Source organism: Mastomys coucha, unplaced genomic scaffold (assembly GCF_008632895.1).
Source record: "Mastomys coucha isolate ucsf_1 unplaced genomic scaffold, UCSF_Mcou_1 pScaffold13, whole genome shotgun sequence".
NCBI classification, from domain to species: Eukaryota; Metazoa; Chordata; class Mammalia; order Rodentia; family Muridae; genus Mastomys; species Mastomys coucha.
In genome coordinates, this window is record NW_022196895.1 from 25,911,932 (window position 1) to 25,923,082 (window position 11,151).

At 40.5% G+C, this 11,151-nt stretch overlaps 1 pseudogene; it reads right to left on the reverse strand.

Annotated features, from left to right (window-relative positions):
* Positions 1 to 6,980: 6,980 nt before the first annotated feature.
* Positions 6,981 to 10,871, reverse strand: LOC116087575 (annotated as a pseudogene).
* Between the last annotated feature and the right edge of the window lie 280 nt (positions 10,872 to 11,151).

Consider the following 11,151-nt stretch of genomic DNA (forward strand, 5'->3'; position numbering starts at 1 on the left):
AAAAAAAAGAAAAGAAAATATTATCCTGACTGAGGTAACGCAGACCCAAAGGAGCATACATTGTATGATGTATGTTCAACTCAAGAAGGTTAACAAGAAGGGCCCAAGTGAGGATGCTTCAGTCCCACTTGGGAGGGAGAAGAAAGCAATCACAGGAGGCAGAGTGTGAGAGAGGTCTGGGTGGGATAGGGAAGAGGGAGAGGAAAGAGGGAACATAATCAGGTATGTGGGGAGAAATAGAAGAGAAGCCCTGACAGCCAGCTGAATAAATGGAAATGTGTGGGGGAGGAGAGGTGGAGGAACCCTCAAGAAAGTACCAGAGACTTGAGGATGAGGGGGGAGAGACTCTCAGGACTGACTCAAAGGGAGGGACCTTAGATGAAATGCCCAACAGTGGGTAGAGGGAACTCGTAGAGTCCACATCCAGTAGGAAGACAGGGCATCAAGTGGAGGGATGGGGTTGCCATTCCACAGTCAAAAACTCTGACCCAGAATTGTTCCTGTCTAAAAGAACTTCAGGGATAAAACTGAAGAAGAGCCTAAAGGAAAGAAGTTTCAGTGACCCACCTCAAGGGGAGGCTCTAAGGCCTGATGTTATTACTGATGTTATGTGTGCTTACAGACAGGAGGTTAACATGGCTGTCCAACAAGCAGCTGACTGAGACAGACACAGATACTTATACCCAATTATTGGGCTGAAGATGGAGATGCCTGTGGTTGAATTAGGGGAAGGATGGAAGGAGCTGAAAAGGAGGGTCATGCCATAGGAGGGTCAGCAGTCTCAACTAACCCAGACCTCCTGAGATCTCACAGACAATGAGCCACCAACCAGGCAGCATATACCAGCTGATATGAGGCCCACAACAAATATACATCAGAAAACTGCCTGGTCTGGCCTTAGTGGGAGAAGATGTGACTAACCCTCAAGAGTCTTGAGGCCCCAGGGAGTTGGGAGGCCTGGTTGGGGGGTAAGAATATGGGGGTGGGGACATCTTCTTGGAGACAAGTTGGGGGAGTTATGGCACTGATGTCTAAATGATGAAGAGGAGATTACATACATGTTTTTGTGTACTTGGCAAGGCAAGAGAAAGAGGAAGAGGTGTCAAATATATGTAGGATAATATATACTTCAAGGGCTATAAAAAAGCCTTCTCAGAAACGATGTCAGTGATTAGTAGACTCATTCTTTGATGCACTTTACCTAACATGGTCTCTGAAAGAGAATGGAATTCCAGTTGCAGAAGTGTCCTCTTTAATATCTCTAACTGCCCTATCCAAAATTATTATTGATGTGTGTACATGTCTGGCGTGTATGGTATGCACATATGTGGTTATACATATATGAATGTGTGGTTACACATACATGTATATGTGCCTTGTTATACATATGTACTTGTGTGTTTGGAAGCAGGAGGTCAACATCAAGTGTCTTTCTAACTAGTTTCCTGCATTTAAGTTTTGATACAGTCAATCATTGAATCGAGAACTCAGTGGTGCAGCTAGGCTTGCATAGTCAGTGATATCCAGGGATCCAATATCTCTAGGAATGGGGTTATATATGTCTACCACTGTGCCATCCTTTTATATGGTGCTGGGAATTCAACTTGGGCCCACGTGTGTGCATGGCAAGTACTTTACCTAATGAGCCATTTCTGCAATCCCACCATTGAGATTTTCTTAGGACTTCTGATAAATTTAACACTAAACTGTGGTGACTAAGAACTGCATTTTTCTCAACCATGAAGGGCTGGAGATAATTTTATGTGTTGTACAAGTTTCCAAATAAAATTGAATTCCATGGTGTCAGAGTGATTCTTTTTTCAGTTCTCTTTCTGACCCTTCTGATGACAGGAAGGATAAAATCTCAGTCTGGAAATGGATGCTCTCCCACTTCTCCAATGCTCACTTGTCTCTGCTAGCATATGGGAAGGAATGGCATATTCCTAAAAATTAGCTGTACTAATTTAATATAACTAATATAGTTATACTATATTCTGAAAGATAAATGTCTGAGTTAAGAAGAGTGAATTGATGACATATAAATATGTCTCATAAATGTATCCATAGGAGGATACATTTATTAATATCAATGTGGAGGTCGATAGTAAAATGGCTGCAGATTGGGTGCCATTTAGTCAGAATTTTAGCATTTCCATGAGGCTCCAGAATCCCCTCTCACATTTCCTGGCTGTTTTGACACCATTTTCCCAAAATAGGGTGCATATTGATTGGTATGACAGTAAGTATACTAGCCTTTGGGATCCACATATTGCATGGTGCAGCTACTAGTCCCGCTGATAGCTTAGATGCACATAACGGAATAAGTAGGCTAGCAGGAGGTGGGACATGGCAGCAGCCTTTAAAGTTGGAAGTCGATGCTGGCTCAGGCAGAGGAAGACATGTAGACATAGGACATAGAATACATGGCCTTCTAACCAGCCCCCTCCTTTTCTGAGGGCCATCAGGAAAGAATAAGTAGACCATGTAAAATGTATTTGGGTAACTGTTTTCCCCGATGAAGTGATGTCTTCTTTTCATTTTCCTTCTTTTCACCTACTAACACCACCACATTGATTCCCTACAGTGCGTTTGCTTGTGAACGTCTTCGCAGGCACCGTGAGGCTTTGCTGGCTTTAGCTATTGTTTCTGAACAGAGTATAAAAGGGACATAAAATGTAAGTGAATCAAACCCTCAGCTAGCATTTAATTGATAAGAACTAAGGCTAATATTAGATAACAAATGAATGGTCTGTTGCACAGGCATTTAATTAAACACCAAATTAATGCAGTAATGACCTACTGGAACTAACAGCCAGGAATGCTTTGTTGCACTCCAGCATCTGGATGCTTTCACCTTCCAATCTCCCTCTGCTCTCCTTTCCTCCCTCCAGAGACAGAGATCATAAAGAAATATAGTCACTAATCATCTCTGTCTTTCTGTCCTCAGTACCCAAGTCATCATGTGCCATAATCTACTTTGCCTAAGAAAACGTGGCTATTTAGCCAACTTTCTCTCCTGTCGTGGCAATCATATGCCCCAACTGCCTGCATTTGGGACGATTTGAAACCGTTCTCGTAACCCTTGGCTGATTATATCCTGCTTTGAAGATTAATTGCAGACAGTTTTCCAGATAATGGTTTCAGCCAGAGCATGCAAAATCATGAAGATGAGTTGGGGAATCGATACGTGGCTTTGTGTGGTTTTACTGGGAACTTAGGTCATGCAGTAAAAACACGTAGTGGACAAAGCAGACTAGCTTTCCTCAATCCTGACTGCTCTTAGAAGTCTCAGACTGTCATCTGCATACCACATGGGTCCAAAATTGAAATATAAATACTAGGGACATAGTTGGACACTTTTTTAGGCAAGGACCACATACTTTAATGTAGGTGTTACATTCCTCCTATGGTTCATGACAGTCTGTATTCCCTGGGTAGTCACAAGGACTTGATCCTTGGAGGATCTCTGTTTTTCTAAGCACTATTTCTGCTTTGGTTGAAAGCATATTCCAAATGCCTGAGATCCACAAACATACATATCTATTTCATTTTAATGCTGGGCCTAAATATGAGAAATGTGAACACCAAGCCAGCCACAAAGCCTTTGACCTTAGTTTGTCCTGCTCACAAAATATACTAGACAAACTACCTGTGGAAGTAGTCAACCAATATCCTCTTTGAATTGAGGCACATTGCACAAGAAAGAACTTATACCTGACGCTGCTTGGGTAACCAAGAACTAGAGATCAAATAGCCCAAAATCTAAGGTGCAATCAAATGCAATTTGTCAAAAATAAAATAAAATTAAATTAAAAAAACTGGTCATGGTGATATTCTGCTATATTCTGCTATATTGCCTTAATCAGTCATCAGCGGGGCTTCTTTGTCAGCAGATTGAGACAGCTCGAGCCACAGCCAACATTACACAGAAAGAGAGACTAAATTGGAGTTCCCCATCCCTTCCCTCGGAGCTCAGGGAAATTGTCTGAAGAAGAGGCAGAAAGATTGTAAGAGTCAGGGGATATGGAGGACACCAGGAAAACAAGGCTGTCTAAATGAACTAAGCAAAGTACATAAGAAGTCACAAAGACTGAAGTAGTGTGCACAGGTCTACATGGGTCTGTAGTATATTATATTATATCATATTATATTATATATCATATCATACCTTAGTATTCACATCATCTCTTAGTATTTTTCTGGGACTCCTGACTTCTAGAACTAGTAGGTCTCTGATTATTTTGCCTGTTCTTGGGAATCTTTTACTCCAGTTGGATTGCCATGTTAAAATTTGATACAATAGTTTTGCTTCATTTTATATTTTATTTTGCTTGGTTGTTATCTCTTAGAGGCCTGTTCTTTTCTAATGAAAGATAGAAAGGGGGTTGATCTGATAGGAAGGAGATGTGTGGAGGAAACTAGAAGAATGGAAGGAGGGAAAACCATAACCAGGATATATTGTACTTGAAAAGAATCTATTTTCAATAAAAGAAGAAAAATGGGATGTGACTGGATTTTCTAAAATAGTTCTGCAGAACTGCAGAACCCTTCATGACCCAGATTCTCCGCCTCTGAGAGCTATTGCAGAACCTGGGAGTGCACTTCCCGACAGCCCTTACAAAGCTATTCTCATAAGTGTTGAACAGGATAGAAACCCATACTTTGTAACAAATTGAGTTTGAGCCCTCACAGAGGTTAGTAGGGAAGTACCACAATCCATACTTATTAATATTTGTCCAGTCCATTCATCTATTGTATATGAGCATGAACTCATATTGTATATGAGATATGGCATTACAAGAATAGAATCTTGTGTTGTTGTTGTTGTTGTTGTTGTTGTTGTTGATGATGATGATGATGATGATACTGTTTGTTTTGCTTTGCTTTGTCTTCTTTGCTTGCTTTTTTGCTTGCTTGCTTTTGAGACCATGTCTTATTATATTGTCCAGGTTAGCTTGCAACAAATGACCCATACTCCACACATCAGCACCCTCACTGTAGGAACTGCTGGGATGTATCATAGCTGAGGAGAGTTAAATTATTCTTCCCTACAGGATGCTCTTTTTTTTTTTTAAATAAAAATCACAATATAATTTCTAACTTTCCTTTCCCCAGTTCCAACTTCTGTCTCTTTATTGGGGTCTATGTGACTTCACCTTCCCCAAGGATTTTTCTTGTAACAGTTCACACATACCAGAACTTTCCAGTATCATGAAATAAAGACACAGAAAATCGAGTAACTTCAATGAACTCTTTCCTTTTGTAAAGACTCAGCAGCAAATCCCTAATGGTGGAAATTATTGAAAATTTAAGGGAAGTTGGAATAATTTTAGAGTCTGAGGGATGTCACCACCATCTCTTGATATCACGATTTATATTTCTCTCAGCATGTAGAGTTAGTTGTACATGATTAGGGGTTTTCAATACTATCAGTCCTGCATCTTTGGTACTCTGTCTAGAGGCATGAGGTCTCAGATCTCACTAACTACTTTGTATGTGTCACACAAAGCTCTAAATTTAGATATATGTTTTTTAAACAGAAAACTGATTTATATCATCATATATCATCTTTCTCATTGTCTCAGATTGTGTTTTTTTTTTAATTTGTAATGCTGGCACTCATTGTGTTCTATGATACCAGTTGGAAGTACCTAGTGTTAAGTGTTTAGAATTCCAAAATCATTCTGAATACCAGTTGTGCATAATACTTATCTTTCTCACCTCTGTAAAATAACCTGAGCAGATAAAACTGCCAATTTTAAAATACATTTCTAAGGTCTGGGGAACATTAAAGATCTCACATCACTTTAGTGAGGTGAAACTAGAAAGGAAACTTGACTTTTAGCCCAAGGTGGTTTTTCATGCTATCACACAGTTACTTGTCCCAAAAGACTGTTGAAATAAACTAGCTTGGCAAAGGCAATCATGTAATAAATTTTAAAAATAAATAAAGAGATATTAAATTGTCGCCTCTAATTTTTGTTCTCCAGTCATATGTTTTATCTCGGGATAGCAAATTGTTTACAAGCAATTACAGTAATTAAGCATAAATATACCCTAGTGAGGCAAATATTATTATCCACTTTTTAACAGATGGGAAAGCAGAAGTAAAGAGATCCATAATGACCTGCGCAAGGCCAAACCAGTTGTCTGCAGCAGTGCCGACAGTGAGAGCCCAGGTCTGTGCATATCTCAAAGTTGTCCATCAACCTCTGGGTGACCCATTCTCATTCAAGAAGGCTTGACATTCTACAAAAGGCAAATGGACATAAGAGATGAAGGTGGCTGGTGGCAGGGTCAAAGAGAGGGATTTCAGAAGGAACAGATACCACAAAGAGATTGTGTAAGAGACTGGACTAGATATAACCTGGTATTGTAATAGAAAGGATGGAGGGAGAAATGGGCAGTAGTGAGAAGATAAGGACAGGAAGGGTCAGGTCTGACAGACAGAGACACATAGATGGTGGATGCAGAAAGGAAGGGAGGGGGCCAGCCAGTGTTATAGCCATCAAATAGATGGCATGCACTAACATCTAGTTAAATCTTAACTTTTAATCTGTTTAAACCAATTTGCTAATTTTGAAATTTTTAGTGTTTAGGATGTGACAGTCTCTAGCTTCTTTCTTTGATTATTGAGTATTCTTCTTCATAGGCAGGGTGAGGCTCTCATGGACCCTTTGAACTTTAACACTCAGGAACTCATTAACTCATTAACACTGGATTTTGACTGGCGGATTGCCACATTCTACAAAACACACCACTTTTGTGTAAAAAGATTTCTTTACAAAACACTAGAGCCAGCTGGATATCATGACTTCTTTCACCACTAAACACAAATACCTGGTGAATAATTGAGTGAGTGCCCCAACCCACCTACACATAGCAGTACAACGATGCAATCCTCTTCTGAGGAGCCAAAACTCCTCCAACTCTGAGGAGCAATACACACAAAAGAGAGTGTCCAGCCAGAGTTGTCTGAGTTTTATATTTTTTAATAGATTTCAGTATATTAAACAAGTGAAAACCATTTTTTTTCTTTACGGAAAATTTATTGCAGCTCTCCAAACGCGCATTACTTTTTCTTTTCAACATCTTGTTCTGCAGCTTCCTTGGCCCTTTTTGCTAGGATGCCAAAGAGCCGGGCATTGGCACGGGCCCTGCGGAGACTGGCAAAGGCCTAGAAGTTCTCTTCTGTGATGTCTCTGGTCTTCTCCTTTTTGTACACATTCAGGATGGGCATCACAGGTCCGTCAGCTGGGTGGCCAATTTAAGTTCTTCAGCAGAACTGTCTCCCTTCTTTGGAGCAAAAGGCTTCCTGGGGAACAGTATGAGCTTGGAGTGGTACTCCTTCAGGCGCTGCACGTTGGCCCGCAGTGATTCAGTGGATTTGTTTCGCCTCCTTGGGTCCACAGAGATGCCGATGGTGTGAGCCATTTTCTTGTGAATACCAGCCACCCTGAGTTCCTCCAGGTTGAAGCCCCTGCCAGCCCGGACCTTGATGTAGTATCTAACTGTAGGACACCTCACGATGGACCTGTTGGGACCGGACGCAGGACAGGAGCAATGCAACGCGCTTTCGCCTGCCCTGCCTTGCGTCTGCGGATCTTGCGTGCTGGCTGGTTGAACCATGTGCCCACTCGCTGCTGCCAATCCTCATGGAAGTGGGGCTTCAGGATCATGCCTTTCCGGCTGGGAGCCATGGCTGCCTCCTATACAGAACTGCTGAGTAGAATGAAAACCATTTATAACTTGTAGTCCGTTCAATAATGAAAGAGGCAGCAAGCTATGATTTATCAACTCCTGATGTAGTGTAATATTTTCTTTCTATATTTTAATTAATTTATTTGCTTTAGATTTTGATCACACTTCCCCTGCTTCCTCTTCTGCCAGTCTCTCCCTGTCACATCCCCTTCTTTTCTCTTCAGAGGAGGGGAGGCCTCCCATGGATATCAACCTGCCTTGCCACATGAAGTTGCCCAGACAAGGCAGCCAAGTTAGGGAAAAGGGGTTCAAAAGCAGGCAACAGAGTCAGAGACAATCCCTGCCCCAGTTGTTAGAGATCCCCCATGAAGATTAAGCTACACGTCTGTTATATATGTGTGATGGGCCTAGGTCCATCCTACCCATGCTCTTTGGTTGATGTTTCTGTCTCTGTGATCCTCTATGGGCCCAGGTGAGTTGATTCTATCAGTTTTCTTTTGGTGTTCTTGATGCCTCTGGTTCCTTCAATCCTTCCTCCCCATCCTCCCGAAGATTCCTCAGTGCCACTTATTGTTGGCTGTGGATCACAGCATCTGTTTCCATCAACTACTGGGTGAAGCCTCTCGGAGGACAATTGTGCTATGTTCTTGTCTGCAAGCATAACAGAATATCATTAATAGTGTCAGGGTTGCCAGACTTTTAATATGACATTTGAGCAGTCACTTCTGGATTTTCTCAAGCCCAGGTTCCAGGTCTTTATCACTGGATCAGATTTGCACACCCCTGGATTTTCAAAGTCTCTGAAATGAGTACTGCACAGTGACACTTTCTGAACAAATGAACTGTCCGGTACATAATAGCCCTCCATAGTCTCCCACGTGGGATCTGGAAGGAACAAGAGGTTTAGTGCAAATAATTATAAAGCTTTAAATGATTTATTTCAAAGCCAATTGCCACATCTTTATTCTTCAATATCTCATATTTGCTTCATACTTCACCTGTCCTAAGCAGTAAAGCTATTCATGGGGGGATTTTAGTTTTATTCTTTTATTTGTTCCTTAATATACCCTGTTTCCATTTCAAGACTGGATTATCAGGTACATTTCTGAGTCTAGTATTTTCCCAATCTCTACAGTTCTTTTAACCAAAAGGATCTCTCCTTTCTGAAGTGACACTGGTAGAGGAAAGTCAAAATACTCTTCAGTCATCACCCAACTAACTAGATTACTTGAGAATAATTCTCCTTTTCTTACATAGTCCTAGTTCTTCAAAGGGCTTTAAATTCTGCTCATGAGTATATGAGTATATGAGGATGGGTTTTTTTTTTTTAAATCTAGGTGGATTTATAGTGACCGCTATCATCATTAGACATGTCAAGTGAGAAAATGAGTCAGAAATTACCATTAAAGTCACTGGTGATTTTGGTTACATGTGACTCTTGCTCTTACTCCCTCCTTTGTGAGGTACTGGAAAGGATTTTATAGGTAATGGGGCATCAAATGTTTTCCAAATCTGGCTATGAACATTCTGTTATCATTTTAAGGTGTTTTAGAATTCTGTATGGTAAAACATTAGGATCTTATAATACATACAGTCTTAAACATTCACCCCACACACTTACCATGATGTTTTTAATATCTCTTCCATGTTGAACTATACCTTCTATTTTTGAATTGTAGACTAGACTCTAGGTTTGTTCCACATTATTAGCAATAATAGAGTATGTGGCACTTTGGAATGTCTCCTGATTTACAGTTCATTAGTGAACAAAGAAAATATGTGCTGCTCTGAGTTTTACACTGAGAAACAACAGTAAAAGCCTCTTTTTAAAAAATTATGTCACATGTTTGAGGTATTGGAATCATCTAGATTTGAAATAAAACTAATTTCTAATTGAATTTATAATGGAGTTCTATGCACATTATGTGGTATTTGTACATATATTTTGCTTATGTAAGAGCACTACATTTGTCTGCCTGGGCACGGGGAGGCCAAAAATGGGTATAGCATGTCATTCTTCATAACTCTCCATATTTTCTGAGACAAAGTCTCTCACTTCATTTTAAGCTTGCCAATTAGGGAAGGATGTCTGGCCAGCAAGTCCCAGGGATCCAAAGTCTGATGGTACGGCTGTATTTTTGCATTCGACCATCTTCCCAGTCTTTTTGATTTGGGTGCTTGAGATCATAACTCACGTTATCATGCTTGCTTAGTAAGCAATATATTTAGTATACTAGTCCAAGTAAACTCTTAATAAAAGGTTTTCTGAATATAAAAATTAAAATACGATTTTTCAGCTCAGGTTTCATAAAGTTACAGTAAAATGTAAGAACATGAAACAGTTGTTTGTTTTTATCTGATCAGTGTCCTTCAGTAAGCAAACTGCAGGATCCAAAGCCAAAACCCATGATGCAGTCCTTCTCAAACTTGCAATGATAGTGGGAACAGATTCAGTGTTGGAGAATAGCCTTGGCTACAATAATGAAACAAATAAAACACAAGAAATAAACCATCAACAACCAACCAAACAACAACAAAAATGCTTGGAGTCCAGATGAGACGCAATTTCCCTTCATGGTCTCATTTTAGAATGCCAAGCACAAAGTCCCATATTGATCACACATTAAAAAAAAAAATGGAATGCAGACATTGTAGGATGGAGTTAAGATGATCATCACAGAACTGCTGCCTTGGTGCCTGTTATTATTTATTTAACTATTTGTTTATTTTGGCTGTGGGAGATTTAAACAATTTCAGGCAGGAATTAGTCTCACAAAACTGGAAGCTTACTTTGTGAGGTGTGAAATGTGGAAGAAGTTGAGGTTGTGTTATTTATTTCATGCATGCTGTTGAAAAATAGCAGAAGTGATCTGACTTCCACTTTGTCCAGTTTGGACTGTGCCATTTATTTTCTCAGTAGCACATAGCCTCATGAATGCACCAACTGCAAGTTCATCAGCTGATAATCTGCTGCAATGAGCCTCCCTGGGGTTGAGTTCTTGATGAAGCTTGAAGAGCTAGGCAGTCACAGTACAGCAGCAGATCATGAATAAGGAAATACTGTAGTCTTTCTTCTCTGCTTATGACGTACCTGATTTTTCTCATTAGTTTCCAAACAGAAATACACCTTTAGTATTGTGGGGAGCCGTGAAGCTGGAGAGGCATTCGCCATGGCAAGATGGCGCCTACTTCCCCTGTCGACTCCTAATAAACAACTGTTTGCGCATGTGCATAGAGAACGGTTTGCGCATGTGCGTAAAGTGAAAAGACGCCAAGTCACAGCCCATTCTGGGGCGTTACGTAGGGTAATGAGAGAACAGCCAATCATGGGCAGACACACCGCACTGTGGTGTATATAAGCAGTGCGGATTATTGGCTCGACCCCTTTTTTCCCTCTGGATGAGGACAATAAACGTTGCTGCAGAAGGAACCTAGTGTCCGCGTGTCTTC